The 7496-nt window shown below is 43.2% G+C and overlaps 1 long non-coding RNA gene across 1 annotated transcript in view; it reads left to right on the top strand.

Moving 5' to 3' along the window:
• Positions 1-19: 19 nt before the first annotated feature.
• The window catches only part of LOC125618009, a 22695-nt gene continuing 15218 nt past the window's right edge, over positions 20-7496 (top strand). Inside the window, exons 1-2 of the long non-coding RNA XR_007349218.1 lie at positions 20-87; positions 1200-1205. This is a non-coding gene — a long non-coding RNA (uncharacterized LOC125618009). The remainder of the gene's footprint in view (positions 88-1199; positions 1206-7496) is intronic.

Below are 7496 nucleotides of genomic sequence, written 5' to 3'. Positions count from 1 at the left end.
GGCGGCTCTGCCTCTCAGCAGGCCGCTGCTCCTCTTCTGCTGGTGGGTTGCAGGCCCGCCTACCTTGCAGGAGTGATTGGAAGCTCTGTTCAGCCGTGGGCCACTGGGCCTTTTCTGCCGGTGGTCACCGTTCCGCCTACCCGGCAGGCGCTGGGGGTGGGGGGCGGCTCTGCCCCTCAGCAGGCCGCTGGGCCTGCTCTGTGGATGGTCACAGTTCCCTCTACCTTGCCAGCGCAGGGGGAGGGGGCGGCTCTGCCTCTCAGCAGGCCGCTGCTCCTCTTCTGCTGGTGGGTCGCAGGCCCGCCTACCTTGCAGGAGTGATTGGAAGCTCTCTGTTTTATTCTTAAATTTTTCGAATGTTGACAGTTTCTATTCCTCCAGAGCTGGATTTCTCAATCTTGTCACCACTAACTGTCTGAGAGGGACACTTTTTTGTTGTGGGTGCTGTCTGTTCACTGAAGGATGATTGGCAGCATCCCTACCTCTGCCGGCTAGATGCCAGCAGCATCCCTCCCCTCAGTTTGTGCCAGATAAACATTGCTCCAGATCTTGCCAAATGTCCCCTGCAGGGGGAAAAAAAAAATCCTTGGTTGAGAACCACTACTCCAAATTATCTTCCCTTATGTTTTCCTTTTTGCATTCTTGGGTCCCTGGGCTCCTTACTCTCCCATGAATCAAAGAAAACACAAATATCTTGCTACTTTATTATTGTAGAACAATTGAATTTTGAAGCTTGATCTCATATGGGGCTCCTGGCCTGCATTTATACATCACTGAGGTGTTTATTTTGACTAAACACAAAAGCCATCTATTGAGGGCCTACTCTTAGCATTGCAAAGAATCTGTGGGCTTTGAAACCATGGTTCTTTCTTTAACTTATCCTGGACCAAATTAAAGTTCACCCTGCCAAGGTTGTGGCGTGTGTGTGTGTGTGTGTGTTTGCGTGTGTGTGTGTGTTTGCGTGTGTGTGTTTCTTTCATTCTTCTCCCTGCTGACTATTAAAGGAAAGGGCTTACTGAGAGGTTTCTAATGGTCTTTCAAACAACTCTATGCTCCTAATTAAAATTAAAATTTTGGTTGGAGACTTGCTACTTTAAGGAACATTTACTAAGAATGTAAAAATCTCCCATATCTAAAAATCTATCCCTTTTATTTCTTCTTTGAAAGATCCAGCTACATTTGATATTATTCAACTCTAGGCCCCTGTGTGTCTTCTTTCCATGGGCCTACAGCAAAGAATTGCTTTGGAATCTAGACCCCATTCCTTCGTGCACATTTCTTTATTTTGTTAATGTATTTCTGCTGGCAGGAATAATAAAAAAATTTAGTCAGAAGCTTTGAAAAGTGCATTTTCACAGTCAGCTACATGAAAGAGAAAAGGCTGAGTCAATGGCCAACGCCGTAGGACGCTTCCTGACAATGTGCAGCCTCCTTCCTTTGTCCTGTCTGAGCTTAGATAGCCTGAGTGGGGTGCACCTGCAATTCCCTTGGAAAAATGCCGTAGCAATTCAATACATGTCAGGATAGGGGTGGCATTTTCCAATTCACTTGTATTTGCTCCTTTCCTCAATTTCACGCTTTTATTCCCACTTACAAAGCTCCCTCTTACATTATTATCATTCCATTTCTTAGAAAAGTGAATCTGTGCATGATGGACTCAATTCTGCCATCTTTTCTCATATCCACTTAGGAACAGTAGGCTCTATGACAGTCAGGGCAATGCTATTTAGGAGATGCTGTATTTCCTGAGTTGTCTGTGCCAAAGCACGCCTTCCCATTCTGCCTAGAGTTCCTCATGTGGCCAAGACAGTCACTTAGCTTTTATTCCCCTGTCCGTGCCCTAAAAATGCAGACAAACATACTTTCCTTTTCCTTGCTGGGTACAGAGCAAGAGGAAGGAAACGTTTATAAAGTCTGAGAATGGAGGAAGGTAAGATTAATCATGCAAGTTCTGGGTACCAACTGCTATGCTACGCTTTTAATATACACAATTTAATTTATCATTGTAACATCCTCTCAGGTTGGTTCTATTATTCTTATCCTTATTGAACAGGTTACATTGTAGGGATATGAGATGTATTAGCTAAGACATCTCATATCCCTACAATGGACTGAGCAATAAAAAGGAGCAAACTATTGACATGTGCATTGCCATGAATGAGCCTCAAAACCATGATGCTAAGTACAAGAATCTGGACACAGGAGACCCCATATTGTATTATTCTATTTATGCAAAATGTCCAGAAAAGGCAAAAAGAAAGTAGAGAAGTGTTTTCCAGGAGCTGAGAATGGGAATGAGAGTTCATATTGGAGGGACAGAAATGTTCCAGAACTCATTTATGGTGAGGGATGCATTACTTGGTGAAGATACTACACATCACGGAGTTATGCATTTGAAATGGATGATCTGTAAAGTAGACCTTAGTAAATTTTTAAAAAGCAAGAGTGTAAGAAAAAGAGTAAAAGAGAGTAAAAAAGAGGAGGGAAAGGAAGAAAGGAAGAGAGACAAGAGAAGGAAAGAAGAAAAGAAGAAATTTCACAGAATGGATCTGAACCCAAATCCAAATGCAGGTTGGGGCCCTGGAGATGCTGACCTTAACCACGCACTTCATTGTTACTCCTGTTCTGGCTTCTTCTTTTCTAATCCCTCATTTCCACTTTCCTTACTTTCTTCTGTCTCTGAAACCTAAAGGTGAGCTGCCCTTTGTCCACCTAGGGTCTGTTTGCCATGCACCAAGGAGCCCCCTCCAGTGAAGTGTGCACAGTCACCCCTGTTCTGGTGAACTTCTTGATGAGTTTCTTGATGTGGTCCATCTGAATCAAGTTTTGCTCTGCTTCTAGCCCAGTCTCACATTCTGAAATTGCAGATATATTTTGGCTTCCCAGGTTTGTCACTTGGCAATCTCTTAGGTGTGAGGTGCCCTTATTTTCTGCCACCATCTGCCCTTGGCTATTCTGCACAGCCACCTGGCTTCCAGGACACTTTGAGGTCTCAGAGTCCTGGCTGGTGCCTCTGTGTGGCCTCCAAGGACCTCTGGAGGGTAGGGTTATGACTTCACTAATTTTTCCCTAAGGTTATGGCCCACTCCTCTTCTGCATTCTTTTCTTTCTTTCAGTAGAGCCAACATGGAATTCCTTCCTCTAGATTATAGACTAATCCAGATAAATGCAGATTTCAACACGAAAAGATGGGCCATAAAGTCCATTTACTATTTTAAAGATCAAGTTTCTGAGATGGAAGTATATTAAATCTGGTATTATCCTGAGACAGAGAAAAGCTAGCATAATAAACATTCTTCAGAGGCCTTAATGGTCCTCATTCTGCCTGTTGTTAGTCAGGAATCAACTCGACCTAAACACATGCCAGCAGAAAAGGAGATTTATCGGCTTACATATTGAAAGGTTCAGGAACAATTGTATCCAGGACTTGAATAATGTTGTTCTCTTGGACTCGCTCCTTGATATTGCCTCTGTTCAAGGACAGCCATTTCCATCCTGGTGGGGAAGGGAAAAAAAAGTCAGAAACTTGTCATTCCACTTAGGGCACTTTAAACGAATGTGAAAATATTTAGGGGTTGAATGGTAAGAGTCTTCAATATATTTTTTTCCTATTCTTTGACAATTCCTAGGCAAATAAACTGAGATCAGAAAAGGGTCTCAGGCATTTCTGGGCTGAAACCCCTTAGAGAAAAAGGCCCCAATTCAGAGAGAGCATAAATTGCCCAGGATAATAGCTCACACCAGGTACTCTTCATTTTGGTGATACTTGCTTCTAATGGCTAATGTGGGCAATGGGTGCTGTCGGTGTTAGAGCACTGGAGAATGTGCAGTCAGCTCAGACAGAGTCTGATTTTCCTTCTTTAATGTGAGTCACCATGAAATCAGTGGGAATTAAAAAGGCGAAGGGCGGGGCTTTAAAACTGTCATGTGGAGCTGAGCCCACGAGTCTGTGAAGGCACCATTCTCAGAGAGAATCTAGACATTTTTGGAGATATTCATCATGCCAGCCTTCAACACTGGCGATCAGCCTTGAAAAGACTTCTCTGATTGTGCTAATGCTATCACTGATTCTCAAGTGACACCCTCACAGAGCAGAGCTTTTGCAGAGAAAGTGGCTGATGTCCTGAGCAGATGTAATGTTCCCCCATGTGATTGAAATTGTCAACCTTTTCCATGTGACAAATGAGTCACATTTATAATGGAGAAAGGGGCACGCTGAGCTGAATAATGTGGCATTAATGATTAGCACTAAGGATTATGTCATAGCACTGATTTTGACAGCCTGGGTTATTATTTTTCTCTCTAAACAATCTTCTTTGTAAAGGCAATGGGCATCTACCACCACATATTCATTTGTCAAACTCTTTCCAGGAAGCACGAAAGGTTTTTGCTTCTTTAACAATGGGGGAATCCCAATGAATTTTCAAGACAACTGGATATATATCTTCAATCTGATACACTGACTTTAATATGCCCTAGAGATATCATTTATTTTCTGTAATATTGGTATTGCATCTGGACTTAACATTGGCCTCTCTTTCAGAACCACAAGGTTAAATTGAAGAGAAATCAATTACTTGAAGGATTTTGGTTTTGTTAGCAGAGGCAATATATGTGATGATGACTTATTTCTTGATTGGTTCAGAGCAGTACTGCAGTATGACCAAGGAACATGTTTCCAAACTAATTCTCCTCTTAGAATGCATGAACCTGGGCATTGGGAAAAAAGATTCTCTACTTTATCTTTACTCCTGAACTTTTCTGTATTTTATTAGCTGCACAATAGACAGCTTCCTGCAAATATATATATATATAAAATATATATATATTTCTGTCGGATACAGTGGCACATGCCTAAAATTCCAAGGACTTCTTCAGAGGTTGAGGTAGGAGAATTACAACTTAGGGACATCCTGTCTCAAAGCAAAAAATAAAAAGACTATAGATATAGCTCAGTGTTGAAGTGCCCTGTGTTCAATCCCCAGAACCGAATATAAATATAGGTGGATGTGTTTGTAATTTTTTAAGAATTTGTATGTATGAATAAAAGTCGAGTTTGTATGTGTGTGTGTGTGTGTGTGTGTGTGTATGTGTGTGTGCCAGTCCCTTTTATTTGCTCCAACTACTAGTGATTTAAGCAATATAATGATGTTAGTTTTCCCTAAGGCTAAAATTAAGGAACATTCTGTCACCAAACCCCAATATCCTAGATTCTTGTCTCTTAGCCAGTATGATCCTTTTCTGTGGAATCATGTTTGACAGTTGGCTGCAGTTTCAGAAGTATAATGCACCTGGAAGGCGCTTAGGATATTCTGCTGGTAAAAAGGGCTGTGACTGACTTATTTTGGAGTCTGATTTATGCACTTTTTAACCTAGCATGATGGTCTAATCCGATCCATAATGGAAAGAAAGGTCTCACTGGTCTCTTGTGGTGACAATGTCCTGGTGGTGGACTACCAAATACATGGGGCCTCATCTCCTCCACCATGGCTGCTGAACTGGACTGTTGTCAAATGGGGCCACTTGGAGAGTGAGAGCATTCGTTCTGTGCACCATGTGGTGGCCATGGCCTTGGTGGGTGCTTTGAGGTCTGTGGGCAGCGCCGGGGCTGAGGAGAGTGAGCTGCACGTGCGGCTGAGCTGCTGCCGCACACAAGATTCTCTTTGAGGTTTGAGAACCAGAGGGAAGTGGCTGGTGTGCAGCCTGTTGGCATGCTAAGCTTCGCGCTGTTTAACATCCTGTGCTAAAAGGGTGTTCTTTGAAGCAATAACCTTTTAAAATTAATAGTGCTGTCCCTGAGCAGCAGTCATTTTCTTAGAAATGTCACTCTTCACCTTTATTTAAATAATGCTGCGCTTTTAACAATAAAAGCACAAAGCTATCAAAGAAAAAAAATTTAAAATAAAAGAATAAAGCAATTTTAAAAAAAGCAGTGACTAGCTTACAAAGAGACTTTCCTCCATGAAAGCAAAGGCTTTCCCAGGCCTCTAGGGAAGGTGCATCTTGGCAGAAGGGAGGATTGCCTGGCAGGGAACTCCCTGGGGCAGTCCTCATGCTCAGATGGCCCAGGGTTCCTGAGGCAAGAGTGGCAGCACCTGGCTGCTGAGGATCCTGTCAAACCTACGGACACACAGAAGGGGCCTGTTTGTTGTCAGGGGACTTGGAGTGCACCCCAAAGGGCTGCAGAAGGTATTCCATTTGTCTTGGCCTTCCTCTGGGTGTCTGCCGCAGGGGCATGGATACCTAAGGGTTAGGGGAGACTCCCTCCTCTTTACGGTTGCAGATTAGCTAATAGATTCTCTTATAAAGGCGATGAGTGAGAGCTCAGGATTGAGAGACAGACGTGAGTCAGGAGGGCTTTTAAACTAACTCCTTTTTTATTTTTTACTCAAAATACCATGAAATATTGATTGGCTACTACTTGTACTGTTTCTTCTGCCCTAGGCTGATGACGGGAACACTTCCAGCCATTAGTTATCTCTGGCATCAGGGTAGAACTGATGATCCATCCTGTCTCAGGAAGAATGACAAAAATAGGTCCATCTAAGATCAGGCTCTGTGGATGTAACCCCCTGAGGCAACCCAACATTCTCTTTTAGAGTAGATAAACAACTACATATGATGTTTGGGGCACAATGAGGAGAATTTTTTTTTCCTTTTCTTTTTAAAAAATTTTCTTGATATGCTAATGGAAATATTTCTGAAGGCAATCTCGTCAATAGTCTCTTGACTTAGAAAAAGGTACACAGTGCAAAGAACATTTCATACTACAGTTGCTTACTCATGTTTCTCTCTATTCATACATGCATGTGAGCCCCATGTGTGCACGAGCATATGCGTGCGCGCGCGCACACACACACACACGCACACACACACACACAATTATCTCTTGAGAGTGCAGTGACCCAGTCTGGAGGAGACTTGCTCTCCAGGATGGGGAGTGGGTTATAAAGTCTGCTTTTCCAGTGGAAGGAAGGATGCTTACTTGGCAACTATTAGCTGGTCTCTGGTCTCAGTGTCTCTGATATGGAAAGAACAAATCTTGTGTCTCAGCCATCATTTATTTAGTGATTCCAAGGGTTGACATTTTGAGTTGGCCTGAGCTAGGCAGGCCCTGAGGGCTGTGCAAGGCTCCCTCACATGCTCAGTTCTCTGGGCAGCAGGCCAGCTAGGCGGCTTTGCTTCTAGGGGTTGGCTGGACGTCAGTGGGCTTGGGGATGGGGGTTGGAGAGCAGGGGGACTGGGGCATGGGTTTTTCATCCTTCATCAAGCTTGCTTGTTCACCTGGCTGGAGCCGGGTTCTGAGAGAATGGGGAAGAGGTACATGTGGGCATCTCTCAAGGCCTAGGCTCAGAATGGTCAATGCATCACTTCCATGACATTCTGTTAACCATCCCAGATTTCAAGGGTGGAGAAATAGACTGTTACTTCCTTTTTTTTTTTTTTTTTTGGAGAGAGAGAGAGAGATTGAATTATTTTTTAATATTTATTTTTAG

This window comes from Marmota marmota, unplaced genomic scaffold (genome assembly GCF_001458135.2).
Source record: "Marmota marmota marmota unplaced genomic scaffold, marMar, whole genome shotgun sequence".
NCBI classification, from domain to species: Eukaryota; Metazoa; Chordata; class Mammalia; order Rodentia; family Sciuridae; genus Marmota; species Marmota marmota.
Note: the sequence above shows the minus strand (reverse complement) of the source record. Positions and strands in the feature narration are given on the sequence as shown.